Here is an 18,488-nt window from a genome sequence, read left to right on the forward strand (position 1 = left end):
GAGGAAGAAACACGTGCCAGGACTAAGATACTAAGAAGAGGTAATGGGCCAAGGGGTGGGATGTAAGCCAGGTCATTATTGTTAGGTTAGATAGAATAGCTGAGGATCTGCCCAGCTATAGAGCCTAAGCTCATAATAAATATAAGTCTGTGTCACTATGCCATCCACTGGTGGTATCAAAGAAAGTACCATTTTTATAAAGGTGCTTGCTTTCAAGCCTGATGACCTGAGTTCAATTCCAGGTCCCATATGGTAGAAGGAGAGAACGGGTTCCTGACCTCTAACATCTACACAGGTGCCATGGCGCACACAGGGTGCACATGCACACATATACTTACATACATACATACATACACAAATAAATAAAAACTGAAAATATTTTTTTAATTGCAGAAGACTGGCTCAGTTGGTAGAGGGCTTGCCCAGCACTCCCCCCCTTTAAAGGCCTGGGTTCAATGCCCAGTCCTGCAGAAAACTGGGCATGGTGGCACATATCTATAACCTCAGCCCTGGGGAAGTGGAGGCAGAAAGATCAGGAGCTCAAGGTCATCCTGGGCTACACAGAGAGTTTGAGACCTCGGCTATATACATCACCTGGTGAACTGCAATAGACATAAATTACGACCAGTTTCTCTTTATTTTTAGTTGTTATGAGGAGCAGAAGGCAAACAGGCAAAAACATGGCATCCAGAGCCGGGCTGCAAGCCTCACACACCAGCACCATCTGCAGCTGCTATCTGAGAAGGGGAGAGGAGGGTTTTGCTGAAAGCAGAATGGGGTTCAAGCCCCAGGTCCATCCCTAACCTGATCAGGAACAGTTTTTAGGCCTCTGCTCAGCTCAGGGCCCTTGTCTATACAACATACACACAAGCACCTAATCTGCAGCTCTGCTTACTCTAAGGGGTTGATAGCATGGGTGCACATGCTGCTCAGCAGGGAGAACCAAGCAGGCAAAGCCTCTAGCAACCTTCACCAGTTCCTACAAACAAGCATAGTGCTAACGCAGGGCTGCTATGAGGCAAATGGAAAATGTGCAAAAGACTTAACCCATGACCTTTCTTCTATGTTCTATGTGTTGTAGAGCTGGCTAAACTACCCTCAGTTCCCTTCCTCACTACTGTAGATGTAGGGATACAACCTGACAATGGACTAGGTAGGCCAGTAGTTCTCAATCTTCCTGACACTGTGACCGTGATGACCCCCAATCATAAAATTGTTTTTGTTGCTGCTTCGTAACTGTAGTTTTGCTACTATTGTGAATCATAATGTAAACATCTCTTTTTTTCTGATGGTCTTAGGTGACTCCCATGAAAGGGAGTTCAATCCCTCAAAGGGGTCATGACCCAAATGTTGAGAACCTCTGATTTAGGCTTTCTTCATGGGGCCTTAAATTTTTCTACAAAACCCAGGTAGTGGTGACATGTGCCTTTAATTCTAGCATGCAGAAGGCAGAGGCAGTTGGATCTCTGAGTTTGAGGCCATCCTGGTCTACAGAGTGAGTTCCAGGATAGCCTGGGCTGTACAGAGAAACCCTGTCTTGACCTTCTCCCCAAAGAAAGATGTTTTCATGGGAACGCTTGCTTTTCATAAAATAAAGACTATTGGGAGTCTTGGAATTGGCCACTTTAACGTTGCCTCTTATTTATAATTACTGGAATTGGTACTCTCTCACTTTTGCCCTATCTTGACTTGGATCCTTCTGGAACATAACACTTTTGGCCAATTTTAAATCCACTTGTTTTCCTAGAGACTAAAATTAACGAAGATATATCTTTACTTATATTTAGGAAACACAAATATTCACTCAAAATATGTCTGTATGTGTCAGGCATGTGTGTTTTCATATGTGGGGGCGTGCACGTATGAGGCATGTGTGTTTTCATGAGTGTGGGTATGCATGCCTGTGTGGAGGACACAGAATAACCTTGGGTATCTTTTCTCAGAGACTGTTTACCTTAGGGTTTTTGAGGGGTTTGTGGAGGTGGTATCTCATTGGCATGGAGCTTTGCCAAACAAGCTAGGTTAGCTGGCTAGCGAGCCCCAGTGATGCTCTGCTCCCCACCCCCACTTCTGGGATTATAAGTGTGTGTCACCATGCTGGGCTTTTTACATGTGTGGGTAGGTTCTGAGGGTGAAGCTCAGGCTCTACACTTGTGTGGCTAGTACCTACGTGTGTAAGCTGTTCCCCAGCCTCTGGCCAGGACCACTGTTCATACGAGGAGAACCAAGTTCCATGGTTCCCTCTGCCTTCCCTTCTTCTCTTCTGCCTCCTTCCTCTCTCCTACTTCTTTCCAGTGTTTCCCTACATATTTTTATGTATTTGAGGCTAGCCTTGAACATGCTATTCTCTTGCCTATTTGTGAAATCACTAGAGTGTGCCACCACATCAGCCAGGGTTTGTTTTTAAAAGGTGAGTGCTATTATTATGATGATTATTTCACTTGCTACACTTTGGATTCAATCATTTCATTATAATCTAGAGCATGCCTGGCATCCACCTGCTGCTTTCAGTTTGCAGACAGTCTGCACTTGGGAGCGAGTCTGTCCCTCTTGGTGTCTACTCTGGTAGCCATTTGCAAGCGGCTGGTTAGGTGGCTGGAATGTGGCGGGTGGGACAGAAGAACTGAAATCATAACTTTGTTCCCTCTGGATTAATTGAAATGGAAGTATCTGTCAGGGTTAGCAGCCACACCACTGGAGAGTAGCTCAAGATGGTTTGAAAAGGCTCCAATAATTATAGCAAAGCTGAATAATGATGCGACTCACCACGGGTGGACTCAGGCTCTCACTGTCCACACTGCAGACACTTCTGATGCCCAGGAGTCAGCACTGGTTTTACATTTATGAATCAACCTTCCGCCCTCCCTGCCTCTCCTGTTCCCTCCCTCCCCTGCCCTGGTGCGTCCTCACATTCTCTGTTTGAAGTCATTTGTGCAAAACAACACCAAGATCAGAAATCTAACTAGGGGTCTAACCGAAGCTAGGCAATGAAGCTGACAGCCCTCCATGTCCCTGCCCCCCATGCCTCCACAATGTGAGTCTCACACTGTGGTCTCAACTCTAAGCTTGTTTCAGGTGGACCTCAGCATGGAAGGAGTGAGGGCAGGTGTGTCTCTGTGGTTTTCTCACAGGACACAGGAGAGCAGCTCCACCTCAAAGACACATTTCCAAACATTTCACAGCAGCAGTCTATGCTGGGCCAGAGGTCACGGTTTCTGTCATGAACTGTTAGTGAACTTCAGAGTCTGACAATTGGTTCTAAGTGCTCAACATCCCCCCCCCCCCACCCAAGGAAATGCATCTGATCACTCAAAAACTGAGAGACATTAGGCTGGAGAGTGCTCCACTTTAAAGACCCTTTACCATTTGTCCTGGCTGCACCACAGCACTGCTCTGGTTCGTGTCCCAATAGCTGCTCAAAGCGGGCAGCTGGGGTCAAGTCTGACCTCCATTCATCTTAGAACAACAACATGAATGCTTTTGTTTGCATAAGTGTTTTAGTGGATCCAAACACTTTCAACTACTTTAATCTCCTTATAAGAAGGGGGATCCACTCCAATAATACCCACCATGGCCAGGGCATCACGTAGACATAGCTCTGCAGAAAAAAAGGCCCCAGAAAAAGGCTGCTGGCTTGTGGCATCATGATCCCTGGTTGGTAAAGAATTCACCAGCTTAGCTTTTCCAGTTCTTTCCCCTTCTTTTTGTTTGATACTGTTTTAAATCATACTCATCTTAGTTTCGTTTCCATTGCTGGGATAAAATACTCCAACAAAAGCAACTTAGCGGAGAAGGGGTTTATGCTAACTCATGACTTCGGGAGCCTGAGCCTAGCATGGCAGGGAAGTTGGCCAAGGTGGCAGGGGTCTGAAGCTGCTGGTCCCACCCACAGGTCAGAGAGCCATTCTCCCTTCACTAAGTCCAGGGTCCAAGGTCAGGGTGGCTCTTCCCACCTCAGTTAACCCCATTAAGAACTCTCCCACCCTCCAACTCCCACCACAGGCTAGCCCAGTCTGCACAGTCCCTCACTGAGACTCTCTTCCCAGGCGCCCTGACAATGGAAAGCTGACTGACCATCACAGCTTTGCACCAGGGGAGATGGCAGAGACAGATACAGCTGCACTAGCTCTTGGGCATAACCTGAACAGGTTCACTGACCACTTCTAATTAGTCCTTTTTTTTTTAAACTATTTTTAAATTTTATTTTAAAAAATTTATTCACTTTACATCCTGATGGCAGTCTCTTCTCTCATTTCTTCCCAGTCTCACCCGCCCCCCACCTTTCCCCCCAACTCCCTTCCCTGGTCCTCAGAAAGGGGGAGCCCTCCTCCCCTACCGATTGACCTTAGCCTATCAGGTCCCATCAGGACTGCCTGTATCCTCTTCCTCTGTGGCCTGGCTAGGCTGATCCATCAGGGGGAAGTGATTAAAGAGCAGGCAACAGAGTCCAGTCAGAGACAGAACCCTGTTCCCCTTACTAGGTAGCCCACATGGAGACTGAGCTGTAATGGGCTACCTAGGGGGCCTAGGTCCTCTCTGTGCATGGCACTTGGTTAGTGCTTCAGTCTCCACCAGCCCTCCTGGGCCCAGATTTATTGGGTCTGTTGGTCTTCTTGTAGAGCTCCTGTCCCCTCCAGGTCCTTCTATATCACTTAGTTCTTAGAACCACTCTTTCCTTTCATCCTCCCTCTCACCCGCAAAGGTAGCTTTCCTCTTCTTCCTCCTGGCTGAGTGTGGGTACCACTCTGTCCATACCTGCTGTCACCCCATTTTTCTGCTCCTTGCCATCCATTCCTCCCATTGGCTGCTTCCTTCTCTACCATAAACACTTGTTTCTAACAATGTTCTCTATCTGCTGTTCACACTTGTGAGCTGTGTCCAGACCTTTCTGATGTGTGGAGTACGCACGTCTCCAAACACACAAGCACACAAATTCCTCATGTGCTGTGGAACTTCAGAGGACTCAACTTAAATATGTGCCTTAGAGGGCTGGAAAGATGGCTCTGTGGTTAGGGGTACTGGCTGCTCCTGCAGAAGCCCTGGGTTTGCTTCCCAGCACCCACATGGCTCCTCACCTCCTGTAATTCCAATTACAGGAGATCCTGTGCCCTCTTAAGGACTCTGTGGGCACTGCAGGCTCACTGTGCTCAGACATGGATATAGGCAAACATTCATACACATGAAGTAATAATAAATAAATCTTTTTTTAAAAAAAAGGTGCCCTAGAAAGATTGCTAAACTTGGAGAGAATCTTTGACTGGTTAAAACTGCACTGTTCAACCTGTTTTCAGTCACTATCTCATTGTAATGAGAATTTATGGAAAACAGAATAAAGCAAAAAGCAATGTAGGTATTATCTGGGGTAGAAGGTTTAGGTCAGCTGTAGAGTGCTTATCTAGCACATGCCAAGACCCTGTGATCAACTATCAGCCAAACACACACACACACACACACACACACACACACACACACACTCCACCATTTTCCTTAAATGGATTTCTGTTATCTTTTTTGTAACTCATATCTACCAATACAGTCTCTGAAGGGTTTTCCATCAATAGTCCTAGCAGTGGGTTTAGTGTGTCTGATGGGGGTGCTGGTAGTCCTTTTCTCCTCTAATACAGTAGAGAGTGGAGAAAGAACTTCAAATGTGAGAGAGAAAGATGCCGACAATGGGCAGAGTGCAGGCAGGAAGCCTCATCACACTGGAATCTCTTGCATGCAAGAGGTATTTTGTAACATGTAATTATGCCCCCCCAGTCATCCATAGCAACAGCTCTGTCTGCAAAATCTGTGTAGATCCCATAGAGTCTTCAGAGACAGCTTTTTGTACACGTTTCACAGATAACACAAAGGAACTCTATAATTAATGAACTCTATCAACAGTTAATTTTTTTCCAAAATTGGTGCAACAAAACTGTAAAATATGGGATCTCTAAATATGTGAAGGCTAAAAGAACTCACAAATAAATTGTTTCCTATTTTTTACCACCTAATGAGGAAACCTCTCACTACTATTAACTATTAGCTTAAGTGTGGCTTTGAACCCTTCCCCTCAGGGACCATGAGAGATGGGGAGAACCAGTTCCACGAGGACATGAGTAATTACAGAAAGGGAACAGCAGTAGCTGTATGTAGAAGGAGTGTTTTTAAAAACACTCCCAACAAAGCATACATAGGAAAAAAATGAGAGTTGGAAAAGACCTTTCAGAAACAAAGGTGCTGCGTGGCAGAGGACAGTTATATCAGAGGGTATTGACAATTATTTTTTAAAATGTAATTACATGTAACAATTACTACACGAGACAGCAGTTCACAGCAAGGACAGAAGTCAACAGACAATACTAGGAGCCAAAACATGGAATGAAATATGACTTGGAAATCAAGAGAGCTGACTTCGAAGAAAAAGATTTATCAATACTGTTAAAATAAAATCATTACTGAAATGAAATTAATACAATCATTACTGAAATGAGTAAATTCTGCATGGGAAGTTGAATTAAGAACTGGTAATGCTGAACAAAGCACAGTGACTTGAGTGTACTATCAAGAAAACAACAGAAGTAGAAGATGCTGAACAAAGTTAAAAACAAACAAAAAACACTTACAGGAAATTATAGACATGAACAACAGTCACATTAACCATCAGTATTCTTGAAGAAGATAATTAAAATATATTAAAAATATAAAACTAAAATAATTCTAGGAATAAGAAAAAAGTTGAAACTATAGTTTGAAAGGACCACAGTATCCCAGGGAAATCCTGAGACATATCCTAAATAGCTGAGTTACTCACACCAAAAGTAAGTTCTTCAGCACCAGGACAATAAAATTCAAAGGCAAGTTTGGAATATTTACAATGGAAAGACTACCACAATGGCAATATTTCTCATTAATTCTTGAATTTACTGGTTCAAAATTATTTATCATCAAAATATATTTTCAGAGTATTATTATTTCACCATTTGCTCAAAATGCTTAGGGTAAAAAATATTTCTAAGGAAAATTCAAAGCAGATGAAATGAGTAAGACCCAAAGGAGACCTCACAGTATTAAGTGTTTAAAAATGAGAAAAAAGTGGGACTGGAGACATGGCTTAGCAGTTAAGAGCACTGGCTGCTCTCCCAAAGGACCGGGGCTTGGTTCCCAGAACTCACACACGGGCTCACAACCATCTATAAGTCCAGTTCCAGGGGATCTGATACCCTCATCTGGCCTCTGCAGCCACACAAGTGACATACAGACATACACTTGGCCAAAACACCAATACATATAAAACAGACATTTAAAAACCTTTTAAAAATGTAGTAGTTTGCTTCAACATTTATAGCACAGATGTCTATGGAAATGGTCTGGGGAGGCAGCTCAGTGGCAGGTAGAACCTAGCAGGCAAGCTCTGGATTCAGGCCCCAGTAACAGCAGTCTCCAGACGAACCTCTGAAGAAAGCATAGTTAAACTCTGTAATGATATGGTTTTCTAGACTCAGCAATGTGGGCTGTAGCTCAGCAGAACACATGCCTAGTATATAAGAGGCCCTGGGTTTCGGTCTCAAATGCTGCAAAGCAAGGGGGTGGGAAAAGAAAGAAAAGAGAAATTGGGGGAAGGAGGATTACACAGCTATGACATAATTTTGAAGTGCAAGGGTCACATATATCATTTCTGTAATCTATGACTAGCCTTGCCTCAGACAACTCCAACAAAGTCAGGCATTGTTCTTGGGCTGGTGGGGTAGATGGTAATGAAGGAACAGTTTCTCAAAATAACACATTTGTTAAAGATTTGTGGTTAGCTAGGCACAGTGCTTCACGCCTGTAGTTCTAACAGGTGGGAGGCAGAGGCAGAAGGATCAGGAGTTCAAGGCCAACCTCATTAGGGTTGAAGCCTTGACTCACAAGAAAAAAACGCTAAGGTTTTTAGTTGGTAGCTGTCTTAGGTTTCTTTTTTTCTGTTGCTGTGATAAAAATACTTTGGTAGACTTGATGGAGAAAGGGTTAATGGAGAAAAGCTTAATGGAGAAAGGGTTCATGTTGGCTCATAGCTCCAGGTCACAGTTTGTCTGGGTGGGAAAGTTGAGGCTGCAGGAGCGTGAGGCAGCTGCTCACTGATGTCTGCAGTTGAAAGAGAGTGATGCAAGCATGCCCCATGACCTTCTCCACACAGTCCAGGACGACAGCCAGGGAGCGGTGCCACCTCAGCGAACATACTCAAGATGATCCTTCACAGATATGCCCGGAGACCCATCTCCTAGATGACCCTAGATTCTGTCAGGTTGACAATTAACAATGACCGTCAATGAACCAAATTCAGAGAGTGCTATAACCTGCAAATGTTTTATAATCAAATTATTCAAATAGTTTTTCATTCTGGTGTGACTTCAAAATGCAGAAATGAAACAGAAGCTTAATGGGGCTAATTGCCCCAGACACCACTGAGCCAACAGTCAGGAGAATCTTACTCCTGTGAGGTGTTTCCTCCCCCTTGTCTCTCACAGCTTGCGTCACAAGCTTGCACCCCTGACATTATTTTGGGCTATGGAGTAGCACCCGTCTCCACCATCTCCACTGTGGGCCTGTAGTATCACCTCACACAACAAACCCGAGGTGTGACCTTCTGAGGCTCCCCCCTGCTAGCCCTGTATTCAGTCTTCAGGGAAACTGAAATTGGGATACAATGGGGAGGGAATGCTGGAAAGAGAGGAGACCAGTTGAAAAGAGCAAAGAAAATGAAATCTTATAAAAAATGGCGGTAGGGGTCAGGGATGTAGCTCAATCTGTTGAGTGCCTTTTTGAACATTCATGGAGGGGTTTGCTCCCTGAGCAGTACATAATCTGGTGTGGGGGCACATGCCTGTAATCCCAGACGTTGGAAGGTTGAGGTAGGAGGACCAGCAGATCAAGGTCATCCTTGAGTACATAGTGAGCTCCAGGCAGTCCAGGCTACATGACACTCTGTCATGGGAGAAAGAGGGGAGGGCTTTAAGACTCATATACAAGGCTAGAGAGATGGTGCAGCTGATAAAGGCACTTGTTGCCAACCCTGATGACTTGGGTTTGATCCTTAAGACAAGCTGAAAGGAGAGAAATGATTTCTGTAGGTTGTGCTCTGGCCTCTACAGGTGTGCCATGGTATGCCTCCTCCAATCTTCACTAGATAGATAGATAGATAGATAGATAGATAGATAGATAGATAGATAGACAGACAGACAGACAGATAAGCCATCAAATAAAACTCACATACACATTAAACTTATTTTTTGATGTAGTTATTTTATGTGTATGGATGTTTCCCTTGTCTATCTGAACTATGTGCATGTCTGGTGTGCCCATAGAGGCCATAGAGGGCATCCTCTCTCCCGGGACTGGGGTGGGGTACAGATAGGTGTGAGGCAAGTGGTGGGAATATGATGTGGGTCCTTTGCATGAAGAGCGAGCCCTCTGAACCACTAGCCACTTCTGCAGCCTCTTGCTGTAGATTAAGAAGGGAGGTGGGGGCATTACAAATGGAAGATATTTGCAACCATTAAGGAAGCAAAAAGGAGAGAGGCTTCCCCACTGGGCTTCATTTCTAGGCTTGGTTCACCAGCAACTGCTTTGCTGGGCTGAAGCATACCCTTCCACAGCTGAGTTTACACACACAGGAGTGACTCTACAGTTCAGCCATCGGGGCTGAGTTTAGAAATGAAAACCCAAACTCATGGATCAAAGTGGCCCGGGCTGCTTCTCTTAGGAGATCACACTTTAGAAGGAGTTGTGGCTCTGTTTTGGTGACTCAGCCCTGGGGGTGTTTACCACAGCTGCTGTCCCAGTCATCTCTGCCCTTTCACACAGCATTTGTCAAAGCCTCCCTGTTGCTATGCCTTACTCCTCAAATGAATCAGCCAGGGGTGGATCCAAAACCAGGGTCAGAAGGAAGTTCTAAGCTCTTCCAAGGTTGCACTATGCAAATCTCCCTGCTGTGACATTTGAACTTCTAGCATCTAGATACACACACATGCGCATGTACACACTCATGCATTCTGTACTTGTCATTCTGAACATGTTGCATTCACAAGCCCATATCTTATATGAAATCTAGGGTTGCTGTCCAATGGGCTTATTAACTCAAATGAAAATTCAGTTCCTCATTTTGTATTTAAAGACTTCCTTTAAGCCTGCAGGCCACTGGTACAGCCCTTACCTCCTGTCACAGTTAACTTCAGCTGTCAACCTGACATAAACCTAGGGTCATCTGAGACAAGAGAGCCTCAAGTGCAGAAATGCCTCCATCAGGCTAGTCTGCGGGCATGTCCTTCATTGCTAATTGATGTAGAGGGGCTGCACAGATGGCTCCGAGGTTAAGAGCACTGTCTGCTCTTGCAGAAGTTCTGAGTTCAGTTCCCAGCAACCACATGGTGGCTCACAACCATCTATAATAAGATCTGATGCCCTCTTCTGGTGTGCAGGTATATATGCAGGCAGAACATTGTATACAAATAAATAAATAAATAAATAAATATATCTTTTCAAAAAGGTGCTAATTGATGTAGGAAGACACAGTCCACTATAGGAGGAGCCACTGCTCCTCAGTGGGCATGGGCTATAAAGGAAACTACCTGAGCAAGCCAAAGGAGGCAAGCCAGTAGGCACCCTTTCCGGGCTCCCTGCCTTAAGTTCCTGCCTTTCCTCGCTTGGATGATGGGCTGCGGCGTAAGCTGAAAAATCTAGAAAAGTCTGCACAAACTACACGGAATAGAAATGATTATGGTAGGGCAAAGCTTTTGGAAAATTTTAAATTAGTAACTTTTTTTTTCTTGAGACAGGGTCTCACTATGTAGCCCTGGCTAGCCTAGGATTAGCTACGTAGGAGCAGGCTGTCCTTGAACTCAGAGATCCCCCAGGTTCTGGGATTAAAGTTCTGTTCCACCACGCCCAGCTAGAGTGGTGCCTTTTGTTTGCCCGGGGTTGTCTACTTGCTATATTGTGCTTAGTATAGAAAATATGAGGGATTTGAGCCTTCAATCCGTAATTAAAACGCTACAGCCAACCAACAAGGTGTTTTTAAAAGACACTCTAAGCCCCAGGAAAGCATCTTTCCTGTGCTCCTACAGGTTTACCGAGTATCCCTATGCCCTTATTCTTGATCATTCCATTCACCTGACTGAGATGGTAACAGTAAGGCCTTACATCATGTCCCCATTCTGTTTTATAATCAATGTTCTATTTTTTTTAAAAAAATTACAAAGAAGAAAAAAAATCACATAAGAGTCCAGAATGTGGTAGTGCACGTCCTTAGTCCCAGCACTTGAAGGCAGAGGCAGGTGAGTTCAAGGCCGGGCTGGTCTACAGAGTTAGTTCCAGGCCATGCAGAATGACACTGTAAGAACCCGTCTCAAGAAAAAACTATTATTATTCTGATTTACATGAACAGTAAAAATATAAACATTAAGTTTAGCTTCCAGACTGCATAAAAGCAGATGGCAGGGCAGGCGGATCTGCTCTGTGGGTTACAGTTTTACAGCTCAGTCTGGAAGAACAAACATCAGAGGCACAAGCACGTAGCCAGGGATATTGAGAGGAAAAAAACCAAGAACTCACACTCTCAGGCACGAATAGAATTTGTTGGCCTGGTGAGATGGCTTAACAGGTAAAACGTACTTGCCATTAGCCAGACGGTTTGAGTTCTACGCCTGGAACCCACGGGTCAGAAAGAGAAACCTGACCCCTGTGAGACCTCCTCTGATCTCAACACCCACGGGGTTATGCACACTTAATAAGTAAAATGTAACTTGTTTTTTAAGAAAAAACAACAACAACAAAAAGGATGGATACGATGGTGTAAACCACCAGCTATGACTACACAATGAGACTGTGCATAAAAAATAAAAAAAAAGGTTTAAACTAAAGAAAATTAACTGCTAAGGTCTGGGACTGGTATAGACAGAATTATTAATGAACTAGGAGGGGGACTTCTCAGAAATGAAACCAAACACGGGTGGGTGTGAGTATAGGATGCGAGCTTCATTTCTCATGAGCCTCAGAGGATGAACTGTCCACTTTAAAAAGTGCCGTGACAGCAGGTGACTGGCTGCTCAGCTCAGACAGAACTAGCATCTTTGTCTTGTTCCTATGCCAAAGCAATCTTCATTTTTACAGTGTACCACTTAAGCCAGCTAACCAACATAGTCATGGCTGAATGTTGTTTTGTTTTTGTTTTGTTTTTTCCAGACAGGGTTTTTATGAGTAGCCCTAGCTGTCCTGGACTCGCTTTGTAGACCTCGAACTCAGAGAGATCTGCCTGCCTCTGCCTCCCAGAGTGCTGGGATCATAGGCGTGCGTCACCACACCTGGCTGGCTGAATGTTTTTATGATCTTAAGATTTTAAATGTGATGCAGAATCTAGAAACCTACACACTGACTAATTTTACTGTGTAAGATGTAAACTTCCAGCATTATGTCAGAAAAGAAATAATCAGAACAATAGCTACCACAGAGCCACAAAGAACAGCAGGGTGGCTAAAGCAACTATTATTCAGACTCCGCCATGTGTGTCTGTGATCCCAGCTATTTGGGATGCTGAGGCAGGAGGGTGGCTTGAGTCTGCTATGAGTTTGAGGTTACTCTGGGTAATATAGAGAGAACCCACCTCAAGAGAGAATAATCTACGTAACGATCTTAAGTCTATGGGGTTTTAAGAGCAGTTTGCAGAACAGCGACACCTGTAGGTCCTGTTCCCATCTGAGACGAGATGAGCCATGTGGGTTTGTATGTGAAGCGGCTTCAAGGAGATGCGGTGGAAGACTGGCTGGTAGAGCTGAACATATTGAGAGGAAATTTATGATTCTGGGAGAGAATATGAGAGTGAATTATACAAGTTAACAGAAAAAAAAATGAAGCAGTTATTTACTCTGGGGGAAACAGAACGTCACATGGATAAAGCAAATTTAATCAGTCTACGGAAAGCCACAGCTGTGAGTCACACATATCATCATGGAAGTCTCTCTGCTGAGCTACCCAGAAAAGGTGATGTTGGATCTGGAAGGCAGGAGGAGAACGTGTATGTACGTACGAAGGCTAAATTCTCCTGTCATCTAAAAGTGACACATTTAGACCTCAGTGTAAGTATGCTGTTTAGAAATATGGAGGAAAGAACACATAGAGAAAACATCTTTAAACCTGGAAAGTAGCGGCCACTGGGATGTAAGAACTGGGATGTGGGTGGAGATGGAAGGCAGGAGACAGCCCTTTGGTATCAGAGCCCTCGGGGAAAGGGGCTAGCTTTCCTGCAGTTGATACAGAGAAATGGATAATCTGATAAAATAGTAATACGAAAGTTAATGGCACTTTGGCAGAAAGAATGAAAGGAAAGATACAAGCAGTTAGGGTTTGCCTGATATTACAAGGCTAAGCAGCTTCCAGAGATGAAGTATTTGAGCCCAAAAAGTACAGAAAGCTGCCCAAGAGGCCAAGGAAGGAGGAACACAGTGTACAGAACTCAGAGAGCTAGAGGAGAGGTCTGAGACTTTCAACCACGGCAACAGGCCAGGGAATGAAGACCCACGAGTAGGTGTGGCTACGGACAAGAACACAGGACCTCATTAGCGGGCACTGCCTGTCAGAATTATCAAATAAAGCAGGGCCTGTCAATCAGGAGGCTGGGGAAGGAGGAGGAGCCCAAGTTCAAGGCCAGCCTGCGCAACTGAGTGAACACTTACAGTGAAATGGAAAGCTGAAGAGGGTGGGGTTACGGCTAAGTGACAGAATGCCTGCCTAGCATGTGTGACAACCGGGGTTCAGTCTTTACAGTGGTAAAAATAAGATAACATGGCAACATGTCTTTATCTAGCCGTTTCTACTTCTGGGTCCCTGTTCTGTGGCAGCACGAGTCGGGGAGATGAGTGCAGAGGAGGCTGCCACAGAGCCAGAGAAGGCAGATAGCATGGACATTCAATACCACTGATCACTAAAATAATGGCCCAACAGTTCAGAGATTAAAAAATAGCTACCAGAGTCAAGAGGATTGTCAAACGTACAAGGCCAGCCTGAGCTACGCAGCAGGTTCTGAGTCAGCTTGGGATAGAGTGTGAGAGTCTCTCTCTCACGACAAACAAACAAGATTTATACATGGTGACTTTCTACAGAAATGTATTAAATATAAAGAGCATGTCTCAGAAAGCGGACGGTGGTGGCACACATCTTTAATCCCAACACTTCAGAGGCAGAGGCAGGCAGAGCTCTGTGATCTGCCTGGTCTACAGAGTTCCAGGACAGAACCTGCAGGGAATTTGCTCCAGGACTGCCACCACTTTAGGTAACAAGATCTGTGACCATCTCAGTCCCTTTACATGTGGCCCTACAAGCAGAACGGTTGTACTCCGTGGCTGGCTGAACTCACAAATGTAGGACCGGTGACCATGAAAGGCTGGCAGCACCAAAGACACACTTTTAAGTTACCTGGAAGTGTTAGTTACTTTACATTAATAACAACAACAACCTCTCTATTCTATTTACCTTCATAATCATGGATAGAGTTCTATCTACTATATGAGAACAAGATTTAAAAACCCTTATTCTTAGATCTTACCAGCATGCCAGGCCATGTACTGCTTTTATGTGCGATCTTCACTATCCTAACTTCTGCTAACACAGACTGGCGTTCTCTCGTTTTATCCTGGAGGCAAACGAGTCATACTGTAATCCCATAGCAATGTACAGAAAAGTCTCTTTCCATTTGGCTTCCTCATTTCCACTCCTCCCTCTTCCTCCCTGGCCCTCTCTCTGAGACAGACTTTCACTGGGTAGCCCGGGATGTCCTGGAACTTGCTATGTAGACCAGGCTGGCCTTCAACTCACAAAGATCTGCTTACTTCTGCCTCCCCAGTGCTGGGATTTAAGGTGTGCCCACTACAGCCTGAGTTCAGTTCCCAGCACCTACATGGGTTAGCACACACTACCTATCATTTTAGCTTCAATAGATCCGATACCATCTTCTGGCCTCTGAAGGCAAATGCATACATACACACAGACACATTTACATACATAGATAAAAATTAAAATAAATATTTTAAAATATGCATAATGATAATAATATCAGTAGGCAACTTGTTGATGGAAACTATCAAAACTCAGTCTAAATCAATAGCTACATGCTTACCCTAAAATATTCCTTAGATCGATCTCTTCTGAAAAGACTTAGGGCACGGCTCAATGGTAGAGTGCTTGTCTAGCATGCAGGAGGCCCTGGGTTCAGTCCCCAGCACTGCAAAGTCAAATTATGAAACGGATGAGCATTTCTTATGTAGGAGACATGTTTAGGAAAACTTGGGATCACAGTGATAGAATGCAAGCAAGCAAGCAAGCAAGCAAATTAGCCAAGTGGATCCTGCATCTGGCTTTAATCATGAAAGCCTTTGCTGAACCCACCCTGTCACTTCATCTGCTCCATTTACTTGTCTTTGAGTTTTTCTGCACACCGGCCAATTAATTCCCAAGGGGTCCCAAGTCCTGGCACTATCATCCAAATGTGACAGAAGGAGGAGCTGGGCATCTAAAGAGGTCCCAAGCCTGTACTAGGGAAGGTCTGTGGCTTCACTCTCTGATCATGGCATGGGAGCTACAGGCTGGAATTTGAACCTCTTGTTATAACCTCTTGTTTATCTTCTGAGCACATGTCGATCAGGAGGGAAAATACTTACATGTGTTGGAAAATAACACTGAGGCAACTCACTCCTTCAGACATTTATGTAAATGCTCTGTGTAGGCTGTTTTGATTGTTTGCCAAGAAATACTGAACTCCATCCATGCCAGACAGTTAAGTTCATTGCTATCACGTACTTGGAGACTGGGTCTTGAACCAGAGTTCCTTTCATGGGTGGAGAGGGATAGCCCCAAAACCCTAAACACATGACATCGACAAATAAGCCCCAGTTCACTGGAACCTGGCGTCTCCACTGAGCTGTGTTTTGCCATTCTTTACAGCAGTTTGCACGTGCTTTGGACGGCTTCATTTTTGTCCCATTCAGACTGAAGGAATGACACACAAAATTGATCCCAAAGCTGTGATTTTTCTAATTCCAATAGGACCTTTCTGCTCTTTTCCAGAAAGGGTCTCTTTAGACAGCAACACCCACTTCCTAACTTGGCTGTGTGCATGCATTCCACCACACTGAGTGCATACGCTGAAGAAGGCCCTGACCATCGCACTGACTAAACACAACTAAGTGGTCCAAAAATCCCAGACTTCGTGCTTGGAGGCCAGCGCACACATGGTAGCCCTGAGCCCTGCTGTCAAGGAGCTTCAGTGTACAGAAGAAACACACATGTGTTCACTGTACTGTTCTGTTTCCACGCCCCCCTTCCCTGGTTACTTAGAGATACAGCACAGGAACCCTACTCTCCACTGGCGTTCAAAGCTGTGCAACTAGAGTGTAACTGTCACAAACTGGAAAACAGGAGGGTTGGAGAAACGGTGCTGCCGTTAGGAGTGGCCAGCGCTCTATCAGAGGACCTGGGTTCAGTCCCCCCACCCACAAGACAGCTTACCCCTGTCTATAACCTCAGTTCAAAGGGCTCTGAAGACATTCTTCTGGCCTCTGGATACTGCACATATAGATATACACACAGGTCAAACACCCTTACACATTAATTAACTAAATACATACAAACAAGTAAATATACATATACAAGAAATGGTTGTCAGGGACTGTGAGATGGCTCCATAGGTAAATTGTTTGATGCTTAGCTTGATAACTTGAGTTTTAGCCTGGAAACCCACAAAAAAGTCAGATGTGCTGCTGTACATCTGTAATCCTAATTTTACTATGATGTGACAGGAAGTAGACACAGGGGAATTGCCCAGAGGTTTAGAAACCAGCTAGCTTGGAGTACACAGAGATGCACAAATACCTTAACATGGTGGAAAGAGAGAATCAACTCCTGAAGGTGGTCCTCTGACCTCCACATGTGTCCCGAGGCATGTTTCCCTACAGCAGTAATAATTAAAACCATTCTACGTAACATCCATTTAGGAGGCTTGGGAAGCAGTATTATTCGTTCAAGGCCGGCCTGGGCTACACAGTAAGACCCTGTCTCAAAGACAAACAACAAACAACAACAACACCACAGATCAAAAAGCCCAGATAGTCCAGAAATTCTCATTAATGAAGAGCATGCTAATTATTCCCTCTGGATAGCTAAGCCTTTGTTTTGTTTTCAAATGTTAGCTTCTCACTAAAGAATCTGCTCTGCTGGTTCAGGATTTAAAATAAGACCAAATAATTGGAACTTTTCACTCAGCTTTGTGTTTATCAGGTAACCTGTGAGTATTTTGGCCTGCAGGGTTTATACTGGTTTTTAATTCTTAAAGAAATGAGAAAGTGAGTAATCCCCCCCCCCCCCCGTAACATTATCAATTCTTCTTGCAAATGCTTGTTTAATATCTGTTAGGTTCCAGGTTTCATTCTAAGCAGTAAAGATCCCACCATGAGCATGCTAAGGTCTTGTCCTCAAGGATATTATACCAAGGAAGAGCCAGCCTAAGACCCACGGAAACAGGAGGGTAGTCGGGCAAAGGGGATTTGTTTAACTCAGTCATTTAAGGAGGTGAGAAAGTTCCAGAAAAGCCGAAGAGTATTGGAAGCTGGAGTGACATTCATAAAAGGACTAGGGCAGGGTTCAATGGCTCAGAAGCAAAGACAGCTTGGCAAAGGAATACTGGCATTTGGGGCTTCCAACTTGTGTTAACCCATGTGTGATGTTTCCTGAATAAAGAGCTGTGATGGCTGCTCCCACAGAGGTGATGAGGTGATGATGTCTTGTTGAGTGAAATTTGGGTTCTTGTTTCAGGAACTAAAATGGAGAAGACCAAGATTCTGGGTCTGGAGACTTGGTTTTTGAAGAAATTCAGACTGATCCTGGAACTTTTGGAATACAGCAAAATGGGGCTTGGAGAGATGGCTCAGCAATTAGCAGTTGATAATCTCAGTTAAGGTTTTCATTGCTGTTGTAAATACCACAACCAAAATCAAGGATGAGAGGAAAGTGTTTCTTTCATCTTACAGCTTCTATCAGTGAAGGAAGTCAGGGCAGGAATGCAAGGCAGGAACCTGGAGGCAGGAACTGAAGCAGAGGCTGCAAGGAACACTGCTTACTGGCTTGCTCTTCATGGCTTGCTCTGCCTCCTTTTTTATATGACCAGGACCACCAGCCCAAGGATAGCACCACCCACAGTGGGCTGGATCCTTTTCCATCAATCATTAATTAAGAAAATGCCCTTGGACTTGCCTACAGGCCAATTTTATGGAGGCATTTTCATGGGGGTTCCCTCTTCCCAGGTGACCCCAGCTTATGTCAAGTTGATGAAAACAAAAACAAAACAGAAACAAACAAACAAAAAAACTAACCAGACTTTACTCTTGCTGAGAACCCACATTTGGTCGCTGGCACACATGAGATTTACAGCTACTGGTAACCCTAGCTCCAGGGGTCCAACACCCTCTTCGGGACTCCTAGGG

At 44.5% G+C, this 18,488-nt stretch overlaps 1 protein-coding gene across 3 annotated transcripts in view; it reads right to left on the reverse strand.

Annotated features, from left to right (window-relative positions):
- Positions 1-18,488, reverse strand: part of Taok3 (TAO kinase 3) — a 168,161-nt gene that overhangs the window by 117,758 nt on the left and 31,915 nt on the right. The window contains exon 3 of one of the 3 annotated variants that reach the window (XM_060382535.1): positions 15,131-15,235. The exons of the other annotated variants lie outside the window; for them this stretch is intronic. The gene's annotated coding sequence lies outside the window, so the exon portion shown is untranslated. The remainder of the gene's footprint in view (positions 1-15,130; positions 15,236-18,488) is intronic. 3 annotated transcript variants of the gene reach the window in all.

The sequence above is a fragment of the Meriones unguiculatus genome, chromosome 4 (genome assembly GCF_030254825.1).
Source record: "Meriones unguiculatus strain TT.TT164.6M chromosome 4, Bangor_MerUng_6.1, whole genome shotgun sequence".
Taxonomy (NCBI): Eukaryota; Metazoa; Chordata; class Mammalia; order Rodentia; family Muridae; genus Meriones; species Meriones unguiculatus.